Source organism: Lepisma saccharinum, chromosome 8 (assembly GCF_977018435.1).
Source record: "Lepisma saccharinum chromosome 8, izLepSacc3.1, whole genome shotgun sequence".
Lineage (NCBI taxonomy): Eukaryota > Metazoa > Arthropoda > Insecta > Zygentoma > Lepismatidae > Lepisma > Lepisma saccharinum.
The window spans coordinates 17,785,317-17,811,896 of record NC_139236.1 but is presented as its reverse complement, the minus strand read 5'-3'; the positions used below and the strand labels follow the sequence as shown (position 1 = coordinate 17,811,896).

The following is a 26,580-nucleotide window of genomic DNA, read 5'->3' as shown; positions in this document are numbered from 1 at the left end:
AACAATTAGAAAAGCATAGATTTCCAGTGAAATATCGACTCAACTACCTAGAATGGCTACCACGGGCTTGGTGACTGAATACTAAAAAACTATCGAGCGACTTACTTTACAGCAGTGTCACTTAGTTTCAACAAGAACAGTTCAAGGCTTCCCGGGTGTCCTGCAAGGTTCGGTATTTATTTTTTTAATAGCAAGCAGATGAACTGGCCTTACAATATGAAGACCCCTCTCACTGTGTCGGTTGCAGTTATTTTCTGGTAATTATGTCTTGCCGATGGCGCTGTCGCTTTGTAATCATACTTAGGAGTTATTTTTTTTATTTTGCCTTTCGCGACATGTTCGACTAATCGTGACAATACGTTTCAACTTTTCTGCATAAACGTTGATCATCGTTTATCTTGTCCGCATCGATTAATCTTCTTAGTTTTTTTTTTGTTTTTTCGTCGCGTCCATCTCTTCTGTTATCACAATCGAGACTTCTAGATTATTATTTTTTCTCCCTGTAATTTTAGAAATGTAATTTTTTATGATTATTTAGCGAACGCCTGAGACATTTCAGCAAAATGTCGATTATTCAATGGATGTTGTAAGGTTCCATGTTTTTTTTCACTATCTCTTGTTTGGTCGATTTTGAATTTGGGAGTTATTTTTTTATTTTGCCTTTCGCGACATGTTCGACTAATCGTGACAATACGTTTCAACCTTTCTACATAAACGTTAAAACGTTTCAACGAACAAACGTTTGTTCGTTGAAACGTTTTAACGTTTATGTAGAAAGGTTGAAACGTATTGTCACGATTAGTCGAACATGTCGCGAAAGGCAAAATAAAAAAAATAACTCCCAAATTCAAAATCGACCAAACAAGAGATAGTGAAAAAAAACATGGAACCTTACAACATCCATTGAATAATCGACATTTTGCTGAAATGTCTCAGGCGTTCGCTAAATAATCATAAAAAATTACATTTCTAAAATTACAGGGAGAAAAAATAATAATCTAGAAGTCTCGATTGTGATAACAGAAGAGATGGACGCGACGAAAAAACAAAAAAAAAAAACATAAGAAGATTAATCGATGCGACAAGATAAACGATGATCAACGTTTATGCAGAAAAGTTGAAACGTATTGTCACGATTAGTCGAACATGTCGCGAAAGGCAAAATAAAAAAAATAACTCCTAAGTATGATTACAAAGCGACAGCGCCATCGGCAAGACATAATTACCAGAAAATAACTGCAACCGACACAGTGAGAGGGGTCTTCATATTGTAAGGCCAGTTCATCTGCTTGCTATTAAAAAAATAAATACCGAACCTTGCAGGACACCCGGGAAGCCTTGAACTGTTCTTGTTGAAACTAAGTGACACTGCTGTAAAGTAAGTCGCTCGATAGTTTTTTAGTATTCAGTCACCAAGCCCGTGGTAGCCATTCTAGGTAGTTGAGTCGATATTTCACTGGAAATAATATGTTTTCTATTGTTGAAAAAAAAGCAAGCTTCCAGTTTGAATGAATAAGCTATTTCGTCCACTCCTGTTGGGTCACCTAGCAAAAAGTTGAAAACAATTTCTTAAAAAAGAAAAAAAAAATACTGTTTCTTGTCACCAAGCATACGTACATGAAGAATATGCATAAGTTGATTTATTTATTTCTTCTTCTCTCTTTCCGAAGGCATACGCGCTTCTTATTCAAGAACCGGAATATTTGTGCCTTTCGAATCGAATTTAAGGAGGGAGTTCCATGACAAACATCTACTGAAGTTTTTAAGATGAGCCCCCGCAGAGTTTTTGCATGTCCTCTCCCAAGTTAGTGTCTCGTACTTGTGTTTTCGGTTTCCAGTGTGGACAGGTTAGAAACGAGTGTAGTGAATAAGAATCCCTCGGGCCTAATCCTTAATATATATAATATTGTCATTATTATCCTGCTGAAAATAATATTATGATAGCCGTCGCCATTTCAGAGTGGCAAATATTTAACTCTATTAATTCTTGAATTTTATTTTAGGTTATGCATATTCAACAAATTCTTTTTTGATTACAATGCAGCAATATTTTACATTTCAACGTTTTCGTAGTCGTCTAAACATTTGAGAAAACCTTTTTTTGGTTACCGAGATGATATAGAAGAAGAGAGAGAGTGATTGAATAATTTTGAGAACTTCTTAATATTGGACAGTGTAACCACTATGTTGTCAATGGAAACGAGGCAAGAACAACATTACCACTATGCTATCGGGGTGAACGGCATTTTTCCATTATCATTTGTGTCCACACACAAAACTTCGTGTCTGTCTGCATCCATACCTAGATCGAGAAATTCAAACCATGCCTCAGCCCCTTGTGACTTATTTAATTCTTTACACTCATCAAAATATGTGCTTAATAAAATACCTCAATCGCACGAGCTATGGCATCCTCTGTAAGCATCCAAACAACCACATGTATAAATTATAGTCTCCCACACATAATGCTCTTTCATGTCCAAATAGATTCGCTTCCTCCACCATCAGGGCAGTGGGAGCTCGTGTACCATGAGGGGTTGAATGGACCTAAAAAATCGGTTGGGATGGAAAAAAAATAGATAGAGATCTTTCTCAGATCAGGATAGGCTTGTATTTGCTGTCCTCGGGTTTAAGAAGCCTAGTTAGTTAGTTGGTTGTTTCCCCCTGCACCATTTCAATTTTTGAATAATCACTTGTTAGTTATGAACGCACCGTTGACATCTTGTCTAATTATTTATGTGTTTGGGTTGAGGCTCCGTATTTGCTCGCAACATTTATTTTCTTCTTTTTCTTGTTATATGATTTTTACATTAGAAACAACAGATTTCCATTAACAGTATTTCATGTTATGGAAACATTTAAGTCTATACGCCATCGGGGGTGGGATTGCAACCTACGTCATCCGACAAAAATCAGGATCGGTATTGTAACATTTAATTGCTCAGGTCATTTTTAAATATGTACAGCTATAGGTAAACATTGTAACTTGAGCCCTCAGAGTCGTAGACCGGCAAAAATACACCTCTGTTAATCGCCTTGTGTGGGGAAGAGGGACAATTGTAGTTGTTGGTGTAATGCACTTCGAAGCAGACGTGCCCCACTTTTTCAATTTCATCAAAACAACCATTATTCATCCTCATCGTTGCCATTAGCCAAAATAGCCTCGCGTTACAATTTTCGTAGTGATCTCCGTTCGCCCCTTGGCTTTTCGTAGATTAACAAAAATCGTCTGAAGTTTGAACTCTCCATACCGTTGCAAGCTGTTTTTGTGATTGTCCGCCTCGATTATTCAAAATACCTCATGTTCGCATATTCAAATACACACAAGTGAAGGGGGTTCATATCACATCGGTGATTTTGGTTTAGTATTTAATCACAACAGCAAAACAAACTTCACAACTGAAGTTAAGTGCATTTTGCATACATGCAGAAACATAAATTTACGCCCCCGAGGTGGTTGTTGGAAGACTATATACAATAAAAACACACCGCCCCATTCTTTACAATAATAAAAATATTGAATAAGTAAGCAGTAAAATAAAATCCTTTGTTTCATTTTGATGTGAACAAAAATTATAGTTGATCTGAACCCCCTTGTCCAAATAAAGAGTAAGCTCCGGTCCCATCTGGAGACTGCAAAACTGATATGTATGTCTATTCATAAAACCCAAAAATTTTAACATCCATGCACATTACCGTACTGTGGCTGTTGCGCCCCACACCCATGTGTAATGTTTTATTTCTCTTGTTGGCTGAATGCGAAGATGCTCGAGACTGCTTTCAAAAATTATTTTCGACCTCGCTTCACGATACAGCCGTATGCATGTAAAACTAGTATATCACACACAGGCAGAGGGGGCAAAAAATAACATTTCTCTCTTTCCCTCGCTTTTGCCCATCTTCCAGTGTTCGTCTAGATAGCGTAACTAGCAAAAATATTGAAATCGAAATAAGAATTATCCGTTATGGTCTCCCCCCCCCCTTCTTTGCATGCATGTTGCGCTGACATGTAAATAAGCGCTATGCTTTAATAAAGAGAACAACCATTGTACAATTGTATAGGTCCTCGTCCATCTCATGCCAGGGACTGGGTATATCTTGTGTACAGTTTATAGTGGCATCATATTCCTTCACCAGATATCAAACTCGAGAAACTTGCAAGACAGCTCAGGTTATAATTTATTACGAGGTCTGTTTTTTTAAAAAAATAATAATCGTCAGTCCATATGACAATGCTTGCTGTTTAACTAACAGTATTCGAATCTCTGAGGGGCCGGGGCATTCTACATTTACCTTTGCTAGAAAGCGCAGTGCAATAAATGTTCTTTTTAAGTTATGCAATAATTTTGACATTATATTCATGTCCATTCCCCAAACTAGATTTATATACACAACCAACTCGCTCTGATGCGACATTGTGAAAAGTTCTCGTATGTTCGCGAAACAGGAAATACACGTCATAGCTTCCGTGAATCGAAAGCAAGGTTACTGGGGCACGCAAAATACCGTAAGAAGAATTATATATTCCAAATGCAGGCATCATCATTTTTCTCTTGCACAAATAGAATAATCGGGCTGAATTTCCAGTCTAAAACTACCATGTTCTGGCAGCAAGTATCAAAAACCTGTCGTAATTTTATTATATGATAGGAGGTGAGTGAAATCGTTGTTGCAAGTTATTTTTTAAACCCAGTACGTGTGTAGGAAAAACTGCGTATAAGCTGTATCACACTCTCTCTGTCTGTGTGTCAGGTGGTCGTGTCGTTCGCTAGTTGTATGTCACAGTTTAACCCGTACTAGGTAATATTTTTACATGAGGTAAGTTGGCATACTCTGGTAGAGTATATGTTTCAAGCCTCTAGCTGTAGAGCCTATTTGCAAAAAAATAAGTTTGGTAACACTACTCGTCGAAAGCAGCTCAAACAGTGTTGCTAGCTGTAGCCGTTATACAATTGCAAGAAGTGAGTTGCTTATAGCCTATCTGGAAGGCTTGGTGTGTGTGTGTCCATGGCTTATGTCGTAGGTTAATAAAATTTGCAATAGATCTTGTATGTCTTGGCAACCGTCAGCCCTTACATGTGATATAGCAGTTTTACTTATTGTAAGACATAGTGTGTATGTATGAGTAGGGGGAGGTTAGTTTAGTTCACAATAAATCGACCTGTCACGCTATGACCAATTTCTGCTTTTGAGTCACCTGTAAGACTATATGTGGGTAGGTGAGGGAGCTTAGTTTAATTCACGATAGATCACATTTTAAATTTGTTAGGTTAGTTTTTGTAGAGCTCTCTTTTTCCATCTTTCCTCTATACAGTGAAGCTGTAGAAGACACAATTAGCTAACCTAGCATACAACATACCTTCCTAATTAATATGGATATTGTCACACGTTTCTCTTATTTTATACTGTTGTAAATAGAAAAAATTATGTACGGTAAATGTTTTGTACATTATAGGAAAAAAATGCAAAATATCCTCCAATTTTAATTCGAATTTTATCGAATTTTTACATATTTCCACGCCGCCACATATTGTCCTATTTGCTTCTTTTACTTGCCTTGCTTAATTAACTCTCGCTAATTAGCATTTTTTTGGAAGAAGTCAACTAGAACAACATATGGCGGTATGAGAAATATGTAAATTAAAGAACATTTTAGCAATATATGGGCCCTAGCAATTAGCTTCGTCGACTAGGAGTACTCTTTTAAACGTCTTCAGCTAGATCGTATTACTAAACAAACACGTTTAAAATGTTTGGGTGTTGAAAAAGTTTGACCTACTTTTTATTTCTATTGTTTGCTAATAGATGGCGCTAATAGTACCCCCTCCCCTCCCCTCTCCCCTCTTCTCCTCTGCTGTATGACAAATAGCACAAACATAAAAATCAAGATTTTGGAGAGCAAAACATAAAATTTGCATGCATCTGATGTCGAACCAGGAACTTTTATCTTTCGGGGAGTCAACATTATTTTTTTACTCAGTCGTCATATAACATGAACACACGCAAAGATTCACATGTGCTTTTTTATTATTTTGTGTTCGGTAAGTACAAGTATATTCTTACATAAATTATTGTTTAATTTAATAAATTGTAAACTCGGAGCCTGCTATACTAACACTCCTTCTGTCTATTGAAAGCGAATGTTGCGTGCATGCGGAAATAACACAGAAAAAAAAAAGCGGATGGAAGCAATTTAAAATCAGTGGGGCAAGGTCAGTATTACGAGAGCGTAAAAACATGTGCTTCCATTCAACTTCGAAAAATAAGAATAAATGTGTGCATACAGAACACATATGCTTTCTTTTCACAGTTGTAAAATCATATTAAATTGTACATGAAGTAAGTTGCGGGAAGGCTCTCTCTTTTATGCCTGTGTATATGTTGTACAATTAGGTACAAGTATTGTACAATTAGGTACAAATTGTTGTACAATTATTTCCCCCAGTTGCCCAGTTAAAGTTGGGGGCACAACACTGGTACTATTTGTAATCACAGTGCTTACTCATGTATTTTGTTTAATATTTTATTTCAAATTCACTGTCAGAAACTAGTGTTCCTGGATGTAGGTTTACCTATTCTGTTGGTTGTCACTGTCAAGCTTCCAGTATTCATACAGCATAAAAAGCTATAACCCCCCTCTCAAAATATATACATTGTATACGCCAAGATGCTCAATAGTCTAGCAACACATCATGAAAAAAACATGCCAAGAGGACCCAGTGGGTTTATAAGTCAGTGCTGCTAATTCCTATTTGAGCAGGTCGCTTGTCACCTAAACACTACAGCTCACAGGTTGGTAAAATCTGACATGAAAGCAGATAATACGCTTAACTCTTCCCTCTCTTTCTCTCCTCTCTTTTTTTTTTGTAAAAAGTTATGGCAAAAATACCAGTAGGTTAGCAACCTTGCTTTATGCACTGTAAGGCAAGCCTCAAGCAAGGTTGCCAGCTTCTTGCTTTAGGCTAGGTTAGATCTGGTTAGGTTAGGTTAGGTTAGGTTAGGTTAGGTTAGAGTAGGTTAGGTTAGGTTAGGTTAGAGTAGGTTAGGTTAGGTTAGGTTAGAGTAGGTTAGGTTAGGTTAGGTTAGAGTAGGTTAGGTTAGGTTAGGTTAGAGTAGGTTAGGTTAGGTTAGGTTAGGTTAGAGTAGATTAGGTTAGGTTAGAGTAGGTTAGGTTAGGTTAGGTTAGGTTAGGTTAGATTAGATTAGGTTAGCCAGTGAAAGATCATATAGTAGAATTTTTGTGGAGTGGGTACGCAACACCAACGAGCCTCAAATTATGATTTCAAGCCTCAAATAATAATTTCGAGCCTCAAAAAAAAAAAAAAACATCCAATAAAATTGCCAAATATAAAAAGGGGGGTAATAGACCCCCCTCATAAAAGGCTACAGTAAAAACCCACAGTGTCGCCAACACTAGGCCCCCAACAGTGTTGCCAGACATAAAAAATACATGGACCCCTCAGGCTCTTTGATAGGTTAGGTTAGGTTAGGTTAGGGTAGGTTAGGGTGGGTTAGGTTGGGTTAGGTTGGGTTAGGTTGGGTTAGGTTAGGTTAGGTTAGGGTAGGTTAGGCTGGGTTGGTTTAGGTTAGGTTAGGTTGGGTAGGTTAGGTTGGGTAGGTTAGGTTAGGGTAGGTTAGGTTAGGTTAGGTTAGGTTGGGTAGGTTAGGTTAGGTTAGGTTAGGTTAGGGTAGGTTACGACGAGCTCCAAATGAGTAAAATGAGTTTTTGATGTTTTGGTGCTGTTTTCTACGCTGTGAAACGTCGTTAGCGCAATAAATGAGGCGCTGAACGTGGAGAAAAAGTCAGTTTTTGAGGTTTGGCTGAGCTCCAAATGATGATTCGAGCTCCAAATGATGATGCAGTACCCGGACACTAGGTCTACTTATTTGCAATTCCACATATTCAGACTCGAAATACATCTTCAAATACAAGTGACGGATGTTGGATATACTAATCTACGAAAATTTGTTAATTGTACAAGAACTTTAAACTCATATTTGTCTATTCAATTTTAGGATATCTTAAATATTCAACTTTAGGATATCTTATATTGCAATAATCTTTCGTCTGTCAGTTCGACTCTTCCGCAAAATACACTTAAAAAAGTAAACGGATTGAGATAATTCTGTCTTATTTTCCCAGCAGATTTATATTCCTTCCTCGATAAAAATAGAACCTATACTGTGAAAAACTTGCCTCAGACCATTTATAAATATATATAAATTTAATGAGACTTGGATTAATAAAAGTTGCAATTTTTCACGTCTACGGAGAAAAATTCACGTATAATTCACGCAGAATTCCCGAACCCAATAATTCACGCAGAATTTGCGGAATTCAAGGAATTCCCGGTGAGTAGCCATCCTGGTTTGGTATACTGTAAGAGCGCATTTTATCTTTGGAAAAGTGAGAGTGCAGGCTTTTCAGTTGGACTTTCGGCAGAGAGGAATGCTGTGAATTAGCCAAAAGTGGCAGAAGAGCGACGCTAAATAGCAAAAACACAAATACCACGACACTCACATTCGCTTCTTCCTGACGTCAGTGTCACCGTCAGAAAACATCTATCAAGATGGACCCCCACGGCATAGCTACATAATTTATTATCATGTCCTGTTTGGTAGGATTCGGAAAATTAGAACCAAATTCTCACGACCTTAACTAGTAGTAGCATTGCACAGGTTGCTATGCATTTGTGATCGCACGCTTCCATCTCACAAACGACGTGAATTTCTTTTTTAGACTGACTCCGATCATACAGCCGACAGAGTAGGTAGCTACTTTCCTTGATTGTTAGTTCTAGTCGGAAAAACGGAAGGACACTCGTTGGAACCCTCCAATTTACTTCGCATGTTGTAAAATGCATAGCGTACGATTTGGTTAGGCAACACGCAGCACACACACCCAGTTTTGCAACTTGGCGCGCTAACCACTTAGCAGGTATCGCCGATGACGTGGTCGTAACGCTGTCACCTTCACACTGAACCCAAAAGGTGTCAATTAAAGCAAATAAAACGTGCACCAGTTTTGATTTGATGCACGTCCTGTCCTATATGTTCTAATGAAGGGGTAGCCGCTTCGCTTCTGGGTGGAGGCACACTACACGGTGGACTATTGAATGGGAAATATTTTAACTGAGGGAAATTTTTGTCAGTAACAGAATATGTGCGGGACCTTTGTAATAATAGCATCATAACATGACCCTATTTTCATCTTCCTTTATATCAATATAATTATTAAATGTATGCCCATAGACACAATATAATTAATGTCTTAGATCTTATGTTGCAAGATCTTATAAGGAGAGGCTACGGCTTGGAAAATCGAATTTGGGACGGGACTTGAGTACTGGTAAATAAAATACGAATTTCCACAATAAATGGTTTCTCGAGTTAATAAAAAAGTTTTAAAAAATCGAATCCAGAACCTTCAGCGAGTGAAACGGATACTTTACCGCCGGGCCATTTGACAGTCTGACAATATCTTCCCCCCATCAGTCGCGCTAGGAAAGCTTTGAAAGCACTCTTTCTCGGAAATGGCTGGCTAGTGTGCGCTAATACATTGGTACAAATTACATTTGCAATGGAAATGGAACCCTACAACTACATCCCACACTCAATTCCCCAAGCTATAACCTATCCTTGTTAGATATAAGAACCATACTTTTATAACTGAACTTTTTAATTAATGCTAAGAAAAATGTGTACCTTCATAACAAGGGCGTCAGCGTAACGAGTATGTGTCAACGTGCAATAGAGTTTGTGTTAAATGTCGTTGAAATCATTTAGTGTTCAACTCGTGTGTCAACAGTTATTTTCAAGTTGATATTTCTCCTGTTAAGAGGGTGATTCACACAAAACTGACACATTTCATTATCAATGTATGCGAACAAGAATAAAGCTAGTAATAAGTTATTACATCTGAAATATAGCATATATGTGGGAGTTTAATGGACAAGTCGTTCCATGTTCCTGGTAGTTCGTTTGAGTAGGCTGTTGTCAATACCGGTGATATCGTTTGAAATGCTCTCCTTCAATTCGTCCAATGTCCTAGGGCGTGAAGCGTACATTTTTTCTTTAAGATAGCCACACAAGAACAACTCGAGTTCAAGTCAGATAATCTCTGTGGCCGTAAGTTTCAGGAAATTATCCGACACTCAAATACACTATGGATCAGCGCGAAGGAGTCGCTTGGTGCATGGAGCCATCCTGTTGAAAATACCCTCGACACAGCTCAATTGCTCAACAAATACAGTGAAAATTCATAGCGTGAACTGCATTTTCAGTAGGTAAGACGACGAAAGCTACCAAATCCTACACAGCTGTGCACTCTCTTGAGGATGTATGAATTAGGGATGGCCAGATTCGGATCCTGGCGGATCCGAAATCCGGATCCGGTTGGGTCGGATCCTAAGGATCCGGATCCTAAAATTTTCCGGATCCAGATCCGCGGATCCGGAATTTTCGGATCCGGATACTTTTTGCCATCCCACATGCGCTTCTTTGGAAAGTAAGAATGTGCTTATAACATATTGTTACCTGCTAATATACAGGGTGTTGCAAAATACCTGTTACAACGCTTGGGAGGTGATTCGACAAGAAAAAACAAGGAAAAAATGCCATGTGAAGAAATGTCGAAATCGGCACCGTTTTCGAGTGACAGGCGTGCGAAAATCGCCTCACACCATGTTTATAGCACAATAACTCAAGAAGGAAGAAAGATATGAATGTCGGAATAAAATAATACAAACAAAATCGTACCTGTCGAATACAATGGTGCATCAATTGAGGCCCAGTGTAAATTGCGCAAGGGGACTCTCAAAGAAAATGGATAATCCCCTGATGGAAAATACAAGAAATTTACTACTATCTTCTACATAATGTTGAGATCGGAATGTAGCCAGTAAAATATGGCGACGTATGTCCACATGTCTCACTACTTCTGGGACACCATCCCAAATGGAAAAAAATACCGGAAAATCATAAAAAAACGTTTTCAATCCCTTAATGTTGACACACTACTTTGCAGTACGAAAAACGAAAGTTAAACAATGGCCACATGTCGTCAGGCTGTACATACGTATACTACAAGAGAGCTCCGCAAAGAAAGTGGATAATCCTCGAAGGAATGAAGACGGAGAATGGCGAGAAAACGCACACAATGACATGTAACATTTCCAGGCACAGCACATCTGGAAGGGATTCCACTGAGAAGCGCACAGCCTCTGCACATGCAGATCGACGGTATGAAGTACAGCGATATCCAGCATCTTCACTCGCACCTTTCCTAAAGGACACTATGCGGTGCTGATAGGGGCTCACAAACACCGGTATACTCAGAGACTTTGTTGAAAATGTCCGCCATTGACTTGAAGACAAAGATGACATCGGCGAAGCACTGATTGTCTGGTACGCGCAAATTCCTCTTTCATGTCAACAATTGTCCCAGCAGCGGCACTAACACGAGCAACGAGATCCTCAGCACTTTCCACGGGGGTTTCATACACGAGCCTTTTCATTTCTCCCCACACAAAGAAATCCAGTGGTGTGAGGTCGGGGGAACGAGGTGGCTACTGTAAAGGTCCACCCCTGCCAATCCAACGATCGCCGAAAATACCGTTGAGTAAGGCCCTGGCTCCCCGGTCGAAACGTGCGGGGGCGCCGTCGTGTTGAAACCAGATACGTTGTCTACCTGCCAGTGGCACGTTTTCCAAAAGTTCAGGCAATACGTCATGTAGAAACAACCGATAATTCCCACCACACAAAGTAGAGGGCAAAATGTACGGGCCTATCAAGTGGTCACCTACTACGCCACACCACACATTCACTGCGAACCTATGTTGATGATGGCGCACAATGATTGCATGCGGATTGTCCATATCCCAGACGTGGCTGTTGTGGCTATTGAACATGCCGTCCCTGGTGAATATTCCCTCATCGGTCCACAAAACTCTTGTTGGGAAATCTGGAATGGCAAGAGTTTGTTGCACGTACCATTGGCAGAAATCCAAGCGTAGAGAAAAGTACGTGGGCAGTATGTAGTGCACCTTATGCAATTTTTTATGGGTGCAACCCCTCCTCTTGAAGAACGCGGAACACATTGCTATGGTGGGTTTGTTGAGTACGAGCAATGACACGTGTGCTGGTGTCAGGACGGACTCGTATCGCGTCCAACACGTCCTCTTCAAATTGCACAGTGCGGGGTCTTCCACAATCCCACCTACGGGGTAGTAGAGATCCAGTTTCACGCAGTCGAGCATCAAGTCTTTGAAAGAGTGCATGTTCTGGTAACCGCCTATTGGGAAAACGTTCGTGATACGAACGCCGTGCTTCACGGCTGTTTCGGTTTGCCTCTCCATAAACGAGATGCATATCAGCAAGCTCGTGGGTAGAGTACTCCACCATTGTCCTGTTCGAGAACTGCCCAGCAACAGGGGCACTGTCTCTCCGAGTGACGGATCACAACTACCGTGATTAGCACCCACGTAATGTCACACAGGTGTCCACGCAGTTGTTGCAAACCGAGAAAGAACACGGAAATACGTACTCTACGTACAATATTCCTTGGCGCAATTCAACCATACACACACGCCAGACTAAACTCCACGCTGCGAGACGCAGAACAGACAGGAAAAACAACGGTCGACTACACACTCTACGCAGTATCCACCAACACTAATACGTAACAGGTGACCTACACTCACAGCGCCTCTAGTGGGGCTTTCTGTATCAATTAGTTGAAATCAATCTGAACGTAATTTGATGGCATAGCGTCATTTTCGAGTGAATTTCCTATTTCCCGAGTGTGGGACGGTGTCCCAGCAGTAGTGGGACATGTGGACATACGTCGTCATTTTTTACTGCCTACATTCCGATCTCAACATTATGTAGCAGATAGTAGTAAATTTCCTGTATTTTCCATCAGGGGATTCTCCACTTTCTTTGAGAGTCCCCTTGCGCAATTTACACTGGGCCTCAATTGATGCACCATTGTATTCGTCAGGCACGACTTTCTTTGTATTCTTTTAATCCGACATTGATATATTTCTTACTTCTTGAGTTATTGTGCTTTAAAGATGGCGTGAGGCGATTTTTGCACGCCTGTCACTCGAAAACGGTGCCGATTTCGACATTTTTTCACATGGCATTTTTTCCTTGTTTTTACTTGTCGAATCACCTCCCAAGCGTTGTAACAGGTATTTTGCAACACCCTGTATATATATATATATATATATATATATATATATATATATATATATATATATATATATCTATATATATATCTATATGTATATATAATATACATACATACACACATATATATAGTGTGTGTACGCGCGTGCGCGATTTGTAATTAATTAATACACTTACAAGGGAGGTCTAAGTCTCCCCCTCCGATTTCCATGAAACTTGGCAGCTGTATAGAGCCCCCCCCTCAAATGTCAAGATGAGGAGAAATTGAAGTGGGGATCTGACCCCGAAACCACGTAAATATGGCATAGGAAGAAACAGGGGGCATAGGGCCTCTCTATACACCTGTCAAATTCCATGGAAATCGGAGGGGGACACACGGGTCAGATGATCCACACGTCAATTTGTACTCATCTTGATATTTGAGGCGGGTTTTGCCCCCTAAAGCAGTTTTTTTTAGCCGAAACAAAAAAAACAATTATTTCTTCCTTTGGGCCCCTCTATACACCTGCAAAGTTTCGTGAAAATCGGAGGGGGACACAGGGGTCAGATCCTTACTTCAATTTGTCCTCATCTTTTCATTTGAGGAGATTTTGCCCCCTAAAACAGTTTTTAGCTGAAACAAAAAAAACACGTATTTCTTCCTTTGGGCCCCTCTATAAACCTAACACGTTTCATGGAAATCGGAAGGGAACACAGGGGTCAGATCTCCACTTCAATTTGTCCTCATCTTCACATTTGAGGGGAGGTTGCCCCCTAGAACAGATTTTTAGCCCAAACAAAAAAAACACGTATTTCTTCATTTGGGTCCGTTTATACACACACCTGCCAAGTTTCATGGAAATCGGAGTGGAACACAGGGGTCAGATCCCCACTTTAATTTGTCCTCATCTTGACAATTGAGTGGGTTTTGCCCTGTAAAACCGTTTTTTTAGCTGAAACAAAAAAAAACACGTATTTCTTCCATTGGGCCCCACTATACACCTGCCAAGTTTCATGAAAATCGGAGGGGGACACACAGGTCAAATGCACACTTAAATTTGTCCTCATATTGACATTTGAGGGGGGTTGCCCCCTAAAACAGTTTTTTAGCCGAAACCAAAAAAAAAACACGTATTTCTTCATTTGGGCCCGTTTATACACACACCTGCCAAGTATCATGGAAATCGGAGGGGAACACACGGGTCAGATCCTCACTTCAATTTGTCCTCATCTTGACATTTGAGGGAATTTTGCCCCCTAAAACAGTTTTTTAGCTGAAACAAAAAAAAACACGTATTTCTTCCTTTGGGTCCGACTATACGCCTGCCAAGTTTCATGGAAATCGGAGGGGGACACTTAGATAACCTCCCTTGTTAGTCTTACACTTTTTAATTATATAACACTGCATATATTATAATGTTTTATTTTAATTTGTAAAACTGTAACTGTAGAAAAATTGTATAATTTTTGTATAACATTTCTATCTTGTTATATGTGTTAAAGGTTTCATCCTGGAATTGAATGTCTCACATTTATGTGTGTTTTCATTTCCAATACATTCGAATGAATATATATTCGTTTCAATGGCATTTACAAAATCACCTCTGACATTTTATGTTAAACAAGTAAGATTATTTTTGTGCACGTGTGTGTCAGCCGATGCGTAGCAAATTATTTTAGGAACAACACTTCAAAAAAAGTCTTGTAGGACTAACTAATGAAAAATTTCTTTATAATCGAAGATCATAATACCTTTTAAGGTGTGGTAATATTATAATGGGATTCAGATACGAAACTCTCTGATCCGGATCCAAAAAATCCGGAATTTTCGGACCCGGATCCGGATCCGAAACTTTGAGATCCGGATCCGGATCCAGATCCGGAACTCTAGGATCCAGATCCGAAACTTTCAGACCCGGATCCGGATTTTTCGGATCCGGATCCGTTTGGCCATCCCTATTCTGAACACCAGACTTGCGTCAGTAAATAAGCATTTCGTCTGTTGCAGTATCACAGGAAAAGAACATCGTCCTGCAATGTTCAAGCCTCTAGATATTTTTCATTAATAATGTCTAATCACAATAATAAGTTAGAAGAAATAACTTGCATTTTCACAACTACCAATATTCTCGTTTTTCTTCATCACTTCGAACATTATTTCTCGAAGATATCTGCTATACTACACGAAAGCAATCCAAAATTAAAGTAAAAGTTCAACCACATGTATACCCAGCTTCATTTACAATATTGGAGAGACAGAATACTTAAATATTGTTGTTTTTCAATCGAAAGTAAGGGCGTGATGTAGTGGTTAGAGTTCTAGAAAGCATTGATTGTGGTCCCAGGTTCGATCCTCCTTAGGAGGTGTTCTTTTTTTAATTCTCCTTTTATTACAAACAAGAGCATGGTAACATTAATTGTAATAGCAGTGTATAGTAGCTACATTATTCTGCAAATGGAATTTATAAAAATAATTTTAAAAAAATGAATTGACACACGTTCAAAGAGATATTTTCATGTATAAGATCGTGAATTATAATACTTTAACGATAATTGTGTACTGCTTCAAAGACATTGACAAATATTAATGAAATAACTATTTATATTTGTGGCAATTCAGGACATACTAATTTTACCCCTTTTCCCACTCGAGTTCAATGCAAGGATACCTCCGCAAATATCGAATGAAAAGTTCTCATCATGTGCAATTCTCCATTAAATGTTTTCTCCGAGTCGTACTACCTTCGTTTTCTTTGTTACAAAAAAGTATTGTTTGCACATTACATGTAGGAGTAGAGTTGCATCTACATTTCACATTGGTCAGCTCCTTCTACTTACTTTCAGGAGCGAAAGCTTGTAGTGTAGTGTTTAACGTTCAGGACTGTCAATCTGATGGTCATAGGTTCAAACCCTTCCGGTGACAGAAAATTTTCGTAAGTTTTAGACCTATCCCATTGTGTTCATTGTTCACCCCGTGTGAAACGGAATGATTCAGTTTGGAATTAACGATGGGGGGGAGGGGAAATATTAAATTACACAATCTCCATCTCAACGAACCGAGAATTGGACAAAAATTGGATAATTCTTATAAATATTAAAATTACATTCATGTTTTTAGTGGTATAATCGCAGGTAAAATCAAAGATCTTACATGGAAGATTTTACCTTGCTCTGAACTAAGCCAAAAGGCATTTCGCGCCGATTTAATACATTCTCCAATACATTTCAAAATGTTATTGAATGTTTCATGTCGATAATTTGACCAATGCATCAATTCTTGACGCTGAGACGATATTTTCTTCAGTCCCTTCTGCCCTTCTCTTCTCCTTCTCCTTCTTCTCTCCCCTCCTTCTGCTCTGCTTTTATCTCATATCGCCTTCCCTACTTTTCTCCCATCTTATCTCCATCCCACTCATCTCCACTCCTCGTATCTCCTTTCCTGTCTTAGATTTCCGACTCCACGCACTTTTCTCCTCTTCTTTTCGTTCTTCCCTTTTTCTCTCCTTTACTCTACTCTCCACTCTCCTCTCATCTCGTTTTCCTTCTCTTTTCTCTTTTTTGCTCCATTTTCCTCATCTCTCCTAGAATATTTTTCCATTCTCCTCACTACATCTCCTCTCCTCGTCTATCCTCTCTTTCTTCTCTCCTCTACTTTTCCTCTTCTCCTCTCGCTTTCTCTTTCTCCTGTCATTTGTCACCTCTCGTTTTCTCTCACCTCTCCTCCTTTCTGTAGACTCGTCAGCGATGAAATGCTAGAAAACCTATTATTTTTCTTTCAGAAAGAATTTTGTCACTTGCGATTTAATATTGATATTTTTAATACTTTTTATACACTAATACTTGTTTTTATTTCTTTCGCGTATTTTATAAATATTTATTGTGCATGTGGCAACCCTGAAATTGAGCCTAACTCTACACGCAACCCACCAACACCTTGTGTAAATTGGGTTGCCTAGTTTAAAATGTCGTTGTCCTAAAACTTTTGAGAGACACTGTACAAGTAGGAGATGTCGGAAGCCATTGGACAAGATGAAGACAGAACGTGTTAAAGGAAGAAAAATACAGTAGACATCGCTCGCACCATATATTTGACAGTGTTACAGCATAATGAAAATGACCATGACAGTACGTCGAAGAACCACTGCGTAAGAAGCGAAAACCTGTCAAAGTGTGTGTTCAAAGTGGTGGTCGTCAGCTGCGATACAGGCAACGAGGCGCCCACGCAAAGATCGTTGCACAGAATGTAGCATCTCGTAGGGAATGTCCCTACAGGCCGCAGTAATGCGGTGTTGCATATGCTCTGGAGTTGTTGGCACATCCCGGTAGACAATGTCCTTCATCTTTCCCCACAGGAAAAAGTCTAACGGTGACAAATCTGGGGAATGAGCCGGCCATTTGCCAGGCCCTCCACGTCCAATCCAACGATTTGGAAATGTATTTTCCACACATGCTGTAGCGCGTCTTGCACTGTGAGCTGGGCACCCGTCATGTTGGTACCACATTTCCCTCCTTGTCTGAAGTGGTATGTCCTCCAATAGTACAGGCAGTTCATGTTGTAAAAACTCTATGTATCGGTCAGCATTCAGTGTCCCTTGTATAAAAAAAGGGCCAATGAGATATTCACCCACTATACCACACCACACGTTCACACTCCATGGGCGCTGGCGTTCCACTTGGCGAAGCCAATGTGGATTTGTCACCGACCAATAGTGCATGTTCCATAGGTTGACATTTGCATGATTGGTAAAAGTTGCCTCGTCAGTGAAGAGGATACGTGACAAATCGGGTGTGTCGTGTCGTAACAACCATGTGCAAAACCGAACACGGTCCACAAAATCATTCCCGTGAAGTTCCTGATGGAGGGAGATATGATATGGGTGAAACTTGTGTGTGTGCAGAATGCGCAATACACTTCGCTGACTCATCCCAGCATCCCTGGCAATTTCACGGGAGCTAACGTGCGGATTCACAGCAACAGCGGCGAGAACATTTGTTGCACCTGCCTCACTTGTAGTTGGCTTGTTCCGCACACGTGCTCGTGGTGTTACACTTCCGGTGTCTCTTAATTTAATAAATAACTTACCAAACAGACGTCGAGATGGCTGTTGTCTGTCCGGATATCTCTCTGCGTACACACGGTAGGCTTCTGAGGCATTCTTTCGGCATTCCCCATAAATCAGGATCATGTCCGCTTTTTCTGTATTTGTGAACATCATAATCTTCGCTCTTACCACTACGACTGCTTGCTATGAACTAACACGATCTCGTGAACCTGCTATCAAAACTTGCTCTGCGTAAAGGCAGTTCTGTCAGGCACCTGAGAAGTCTTACATGCCGTGGTACTGACGGTCAAGTGGGCCACTTGTTAGTTTGTTTACATATTTTCACATGGCCATATCTTCGTTCCTATGTGCAGTAGATGCATGAGACCAACGGCGTTGTGTTTCTCTGCGTGTGCTCTTTATATTATGCATGTTATTGTATATCGTTCCATTTAAAGAAATATGACTTTGCTCCAGATGCCCCATTTGTCGATATTTTTCGACCCACTCCATACCTCCGATTTACGAGCCCCATTTTATATTTTTGTTTCCCGCAAACCTCACATCGCTACTGTTTCTGGTTTCTTCGCTATTTCAGGTGGTACTTTTAGATGCCTCACGCGGTATAGTGCAGATCATAACAATTTCGATCTGAGAGAAACGAACAATTGACAAAACATCACAATAGATCAACCCTTGTTCAGTGCAACAATTTTTGACCAAATGTTCTTCAATGTGCAAATTAAGCTTTTTGCTTTGAGGGGGCGGATGCCCACTCAGTGGCGTAGTGGCTCTCACTTCGAGAGCTAGACAAATTTGTATATATATTACTAGTCAGTAAACTAAACTATTACCTTTGAGCAAAAAAATCGTTGTCACCTAGGTTATTGTTATTATGATAACATTTCAAAATTTAGAAATAGTATATTTACATTCTAAGAAAACTCCAACTCGTACACAAAACGAACTATGAAACTAATACTGTGGAGGCACTTAGTGGTTCGGATTCCACTTTAAACTGTAGGTCCAGTCCTGATTAGCCTTACTGTGCATAAAGCGTACTTAAAACACCATATCAACAACAACTATCGAACTATATAGTAACATCGAAAACTTGACCAAATTTATATTGCCAAGTTCAAACATAATGTCCATCTAATCTACATACAAACAGCCTGCTGATATAAGCGATTTGACTCTGTTCTGCTGTCCAGGTTCGGCGAGGTTGGTTATTTGCAGAATGCTGTCCTTCTTTAATCCACAAACTGATATTTTTCGGCAGTGAAATCTTTGATGACTCAATCATTAAAGGACACGAATGATTTTTTCAATTGCTTTTTTTTTACATAAGAAATGGTCTACTGTATGATTTCAATTCCATTTTCTTTGAAGGGGATAAAATCATCTCTGCAGGGATAGAAATAATTTCCCTTTGCAGGGGATGAATTTTTGGGGATCCCCGGCGCCTGATAGATTGTTCTCCACCCTTTATAGACGAAAGCTGAGCTGAAGAAAGAGTTTGGTTTGGTTTGAGTTGGTGTTTTAAGTCCAATTTATGCACAGTAAGGCTAATCGGGACTGGACCTACAGTTTAAAGTGGGATCCGAACCACTTGTGCCTCCACCGGGGATTTATTTGCTCTATGTTTTGAAATAAGATTATTTTGTTCTTGTCAACCAAAATCATACCTAAATGCTATGGAAAGCTGTGAAAACTATTATCAGAAAACTAACGGAAGAAATCTAAAATATCACAGCTTGATTGATATAAAAAATGCGGGAATGCCCATTTTTGTGAAAAAGGCATTGTGCGAGATCTAAAAGCAGAACTTTATAATATTGTATGTAAATGTAAGGGTGTAATAAAAGTGACTGCTTCCCGTAAAATATCACTGCACTCTCCACTCTCTTCTGTCTTTTATTTGGCTCCGTCAATAGCTTAAACACGTTTTATATATATATATATATGAATGGCTTATTGCAGAAAGGGACCTGAGTCACATTTTTGAGGTATCGGAGTTAATTTTTTCATCTCCACTGTGTCTAGCAGCATACTGCAGGGGGGTGCATTGAGGGTTGCAAAATTAACTATTCATTATGTTGAATATTTGAGCCAACAACGGCACATTTCTTTCTTACACTATTAATATTATACGATTTTTCATTCTTTTTCTCAGAATTGTGCAAAAGTGACTCAGGTCCCTTTCTGCAATAAGCCATTCATATATATATTTGTCACATTTTTGTTTTAATTATTATTCTGCTCGTTCCGCCACCTGAACGCAGCAGCTAGGGCTCAAACGGCAGTGCAGAAGGCTCGGAAATGGCAGGCTTCAGAAGTTAACTCATCCAAATTAAATTAAACAGGTATGTGCTCTTTTTAAATTTAAATCATAGTTCACAAATAATTTGATTAAAAGTTTTAAAAGTATCTGTTTTATTTAATAGCTTATTAATTGGTGCATTCTTCTCCAGCATAGCTATAGGCAGTGACCAAACTAGGGGGGGGGGCAGGAACGCCCCCTATTCTCGTTCGACAAGTTCTCTCTCTCTCTCTCTTTCTATCTCTCTCTCTTATCTGCCCCCAGTAAAACGACAAAAATAAATAAATGAATGAATGCTCTTTTAGCCAAAATATGCATTTTTGTGTCGTATGTAACGGAATAATAAACATGATTGCCCCGGGAATATTTTGATTTCTATTGTTCCCACATATTTATTTTAATTTTAGTATTTTGAATCATATTCCACTGTGTTACCTCACGTAGCCCCACCCCCCCCACACACATACGATTTCAGTTGTAAGTTCTAGACTAAGCTTGTCAAATGTCCACTTATATCTTTGTATTCTTGAGCCATTTAAAAAAAAAAAAATCATTTCGCCCCTTCTCCTGGACTATTTCATAGCAATGTTTTCCCACTGGAAGCCCCTTTGCAGATCGAGAACCGGGGCTATAGCCTTCCCAAGCCACCGTCCCCTCCAAATACTGTCCTGGCCTCATGAAAGAAAAATATATGTATATCTACGAAATATTAATTTGACTTGGCAGTTTCTTTTTTCGAACAGGAATAACTAACTAACTAACTAACTCTCTAGCCTTCTTAAACCTGAAGGTTCATGGCTGCAGCAACACAGGCCTTCCATCTGTCCCTATCTTGAGCAAGATCTATATACTCTTTTCCATCCCTACCGATTTCCTTTAGGTCCATCTCAACGTTGTCCCTCCAACTTCGTCTTGGTCTTCCTACAGGTCTCTTACCATCTGGTTTCCCAACAAGAATCCTGTAAACTCCTCTTTCCTCTCCCATTCGTGCCACATGGCCTGCCCACCTAAGTCTTCTTGATTTAATTATTCTAATAATATCTGGACATGAGTACAAATTATGTAGTTCTAAATTATGTAACCTTCTCCACTCACCTGTCTCCTCATCTCTTTTAGGTCCAAAGATTTTCCTAAGGATCTTATTTTCAAATACTCTCAATTTATGTTCCTCTTTCAATGTAAGGGACCACGTTTCACACCCATATAATACTACAGGCAAAATTACTGTTTTGTATATTTTAACTTTTAGTTTCTTAGATATTAAACGAGAAGACAAAAGTTTATGAAGAGAGAAGTAACATGCATTTCCTGAATTAAGCCTACTTTTTATTTCCTCTTTAATATAATTTTCACTTGTTAATATTACTCCTAAGTATTTGAATTTGGAAACTGGTTCAAACGAGTTGTTATCAATAATTAGATTTTGATTATTACCTAACACTTGGTTTCGGCCTGTAAACATATATTTAGTTTTCTCTTTGTTAACTTCCAAACCTATCTCTTTAGCAGTTTTGAAAAATATTTTAGCATTATTCTTAATTGTAATCACAACATCCCCCAGTAAGTCTACATCATCTGCATATGCTAACAACTGAGTCACACCATTTAATTTTAGTCCTTCTTTAGTTTCTTTTACCTTCCTAACAGCATATACCAAGCCAAAATTAAAGAGCAATGGAGATAATGAATCTCCTTGTTTTAACCCATCATGAATTATAAATTTGTCAGACATATTATTACCCACACGAATTTTACTTTCTGTTTCACTGGTGCATATTTTTATCATACTAACAAGCTTCTTAGGTATTCCAAACTCTACTAATATATTATATAATTTATCTCTTTTGACCGAATCATATGCTTTTTTGAAATCAATGAATAGCTGATGGACATTTTGATTATATTCCCACTTTTTTTCAAGTGTCTGTCTGATGTGAAAAATTTGATCTGTAGTTGATCTGTTACGTTTAAATCCACATTGATAATCACCTATAACCTATTCGAACAGGAATAAGTTTTAAATTTTAATAGCTTATAAATTTACACTAGCAATTTTGAGTAAAGGTTTTGCGTAACCATAAAAGTACATTTAGAGACTGCAAGGTCAACTCCCGATATTTCAGATATATTAATAATTTTCATCACAACGTCTTGTAAGAATTATTTGATTAGTTAATTTGGTTAGCACAACGCTTTACGATGCCAAGGGCCCCCAGGTTCGAATCCCCGCCCGGGATTCCTTTCTTCAATTTCATCATATCATCACGCATCCTCATCTTTGCGAATAGCCATATGTGACAGATAAGCGAAGTAAAATAAACTAAGTCTATTAATCAATTATTTTCTAAACTCTTTAATTCTTCTTTAGCATGCAACGTTTTTGTTAAAATTATATTACGATTTGTAAAATGACGAAATTCTAAAGGCGAACACGCAACTTTCTTTGTAGTGCATCGGTCAGAAAGTTTCAGGAATATGGATTTTGAAAATACATTTTTTCACATGTACTTTACCCCCTTTTAAAAGTACCGCGTTTTCAATTATGTTACTAATCATTAAAAGGATGCCTCAATACCATCTTGGAGGATGACAATTATTATTTTCCCCCTTCTAAAAGTAATAATATTCTTTAGCTCTCTGAATCTCCCATATAAATGCTAGGGGCCGTCTGCTTCAGCCGAGCTCATTGCTTCGCCGATGACGTCAAGCGTTCGTGCAACATCGGCAATCTTCGGATAGCTTTACCTAATCTCTATGTACCTTGACTTATATGTAGATAAAGTTCAGTAATAAATACGTATGACGTGTTCTGACAGGTAAAAAAAAATCGCTGTCAGAATTGATTTTTGAGAACTTTCTGCATCAGTCTTTACATTATTCGCTATCAGAATTTTATCAGTGTGTTATTATGTGCATAAGTTTATTAGTGTTGCTGTGGTAAAACGTAGGCTACAGGAAGGGAACCTGACCCCTCGAAGAGCTGCAACTGGTCCAAAACTAACGCCGGCTCATCGTCGAGCTCGCCTTCGGTTCGCACAATATCATCAGAACTGTACATTGGCGCAATGGAGGTCTATTCTGTTCTCCGATGAGACCAGGATTTGTCTCTATGGCAACGACAGGAGAAAAAGAGTTTACCGGCGACCCAACGAGAGATCTGCTGAGTGCTGCATTGAAGAGCGGACCAGTTATAATGGTGGTCCATGCATGTTCTGGGGTGCAGTTTCTATGGAAGCACGAACGGATATTGTTGTGATCGCTAGGGAGGGACGTGGTCGCCTGAGAAGAGGTTTGACAGACTATCGATACATTGAAGAGATTCTGGGAGAACATGTTGTGCCTTATGTTGGTTTTATCGGAGAAAATTTTACTTTTATGCACGACAATGCAAAGCCGCACACGGAAAATATCGTTCGTGACTACATTGCAGAGGTTGGCTTTCGAGTTATGGAGTGGTCAGCATGCAGTCCCATTGAACATTTATGGGACGAGCTAAACAAAAGAAGAGTTCGCGGCAGAGTTCCTACCCCTATTTCGATCCCAGAACTTCGTGTTGCGGTAGAAGACGAGTGGCGTAATATCCCACACGATATGCCGTTATTAGAAATGAACAATTGCTACCATATGTTATTGTTTATGTTCTTGAAAACTCCATTTTCTATCATTCTGAAATGGCATTTTTTTTCAAAGTATTACATTTTGAAAATTTTCACTTATCAGAATAAAGCAAAGTTAATAAATTTAGGTTCACTTTAAGCGTTATTAAATGATCTTTCAAACAACATACTTCATACTTCTTTTATTGTCTTATTTTCTTTTTTTCTTCTTCTGAAAAACATGTTATGTCAAAATGCCTCCCCGATGGCGCAGTGTAATCAAGGGGTCCCGGGTTCGATACCCGGTGGAGGCACAAGTGGTTCGGATCCCACTTTAAACTGTAGGTCCAGTCCCGATTAGCCTTACTGTGCATAAAGTGGACTTAAAACACCAAATCAACCAACATTATATGTCAAAAGTGTGAGGTGAGTCTATTTCTTTGCACGCATGTGTAGTTCGTTTTAAGATTGTTTTTATTTCTTTATATCTCACAGAACTTTTGCAACTTTTGTAAAAACTTGTATTTTTGTGTTACGTCAGGAACAGTAAATTCCATATTCTGGGAATCAAAATAACAGACAACCAAATTTTAGTGGCTCATATTGTTTGCATATGAACAACCTTTTGTGTAGTGTTAATATTGGATGAAATTATGCATATTCAGTGAAAAATAAAAAACTGTGCCTCAAGAACACTTTTGAATGTTACGTCAGTAACCATGGAATGACAGCAAAGTACTCACTAAATTTTACTTTCTTTTTAAATATAGCCATTTTGACTTTGTTGCACATTAATTGTACCAGTTAATTTTGAACTTCAGGATTTAGATGATAATTGTGAATCTCATGTTGTATATGTCTAAACTGTTCTTGTAGTACTAAATACTTGACGTATTCATTCAAATGATAACGTTTAACTAGAACTTAAAGCCAGATAAAAATAGAATGTTGTAATTTTATTGCCCACAAAAGTAGCATTCTCTATCTATTTTTCCTCACCTTTATTTATTACATTTTTTTGTATAAGCGCCGTGGGACGCGAGATCCCGGGCTGTCGCCCACTTCGCTCACCCCTCGCGACGCCTCTGGAGAGGAAGGTGTCAAGGTTTCCTTAGAATCTATAGAGTGCCTAAAATGTTTTCAAATAATTCCATAATTCACCACTGAAGCTTCAGTGTTCGTCAATCCCGGTTTCCACTACACTTTAGACACAGTTTTTCATTTTTCACTCCCCGATGGCGCAGTGGTAGCGTCGTTACCTTGCAATCAATGGGTCCCGGGTTCGATACCCTGTGGAGGCACATAGTGGTTCGGATCACACTTAAAATTGTAGGTCCAGTCTCGATTAGCCTATCTGTGCTTAAAGTGGACTTAAAACAACAATTAAATCAATCAATCAATCAATCATTTTTCACTGAACATGCATAATTTCATTCAATGTTAACCCTACATATAGGTTAAGAACATTGGTCATGTGCAAATAATAATAGCCACTAAAATTTTGTTGTCTGATATTTCGATTCCCACAATAGAATATGAAATACACTGTTCCTGTCGTATTCTTTTGCACGGTGCTGTGAGGTCTATTATTTTTTTGGTTGGCCTCGACGCCCGTGTCGACGATTCTGTCATTTTTACGTGAATCTCATTCACATTATATATACATAACCAGAGAATACTAAAAAAATGAAGGAATGGAAGTGAGTGTTATATCACCAAAATAATTACAACTATTATTTCATATCTTATGAACTTACTTATGTTGATTAATCTCAACTTACCTTAACTGTCCAGTACACAGCGTACACATAAACACAGATGAATTATGCTCTAACGTAAATACACTGCACGTACAATTAACCAAATATAAAATATATCGTTCTAAAATTTATAAGACATCGTACAGTAAAGTCATACATAAATCCCCGCCCCAAACTGTTACTTAATACCATAACAAAATTTGATCATGATAAATATAATCTATAGAAAGGATGCGACGCACGAACTTTCATCTGTAGAAGTGTATGCGGAAATCACTAGAGCCGCCAAACGGTTGGAAGATAAAGATCACAGTTATTTCAAATCGTGAATGTTCAGGGACGTAGGAACTAATTTTGGAATGGGAGGTGACAGGTTCTTAAATACACAAACCATTGATTTTTTTAATTGCCTTTTTCCCCCTTGATACTGGATAAAAAACCTGGGATATGTCACCATATCATAGAGTTCGAATGGACAAAACATTGCTGGGGCCTCGTTTTCGTTCATTTTTTATGATTTTGAAGTGATGTGATGGGAAACCATACACACGAATAATTGTGGCAATGTACGTAGACAATGTGTCATTAAAAGAAAAACAGTAAGTAAAGGGTATCAAGTATTTCAAGCTTATTTTTTTAAAAAAATAGAGCCCCATATTGTGAAATATTTATGTACAGTGTCTCTCAAA

At 38.8% G+C, this 26,580-nt stretch overlaps 1 protein-coding gene across 1 annotated transcript in view; it reads right to left on the bottom strand.

The window, feature by feature from the left end:
* Nucleotides 1–26,067, bottom strand: part of LOC145991687 (uncharacterized) — an 83,328-nt gene extending 57,261 nt beyond the window's left edge. Inside the window, exon 1 of the mRNA XM_083127748.1 lies at nt 25,913–26,067. The gene's annotated coding sequence lies outside the window, so the exon portion shown is untranslated. The remainder of the gene's footprint in view (nt 1–25,912) is intronic.
* Nucleotides 26,068–26,580: the final 513 nt, after the last annotated feature.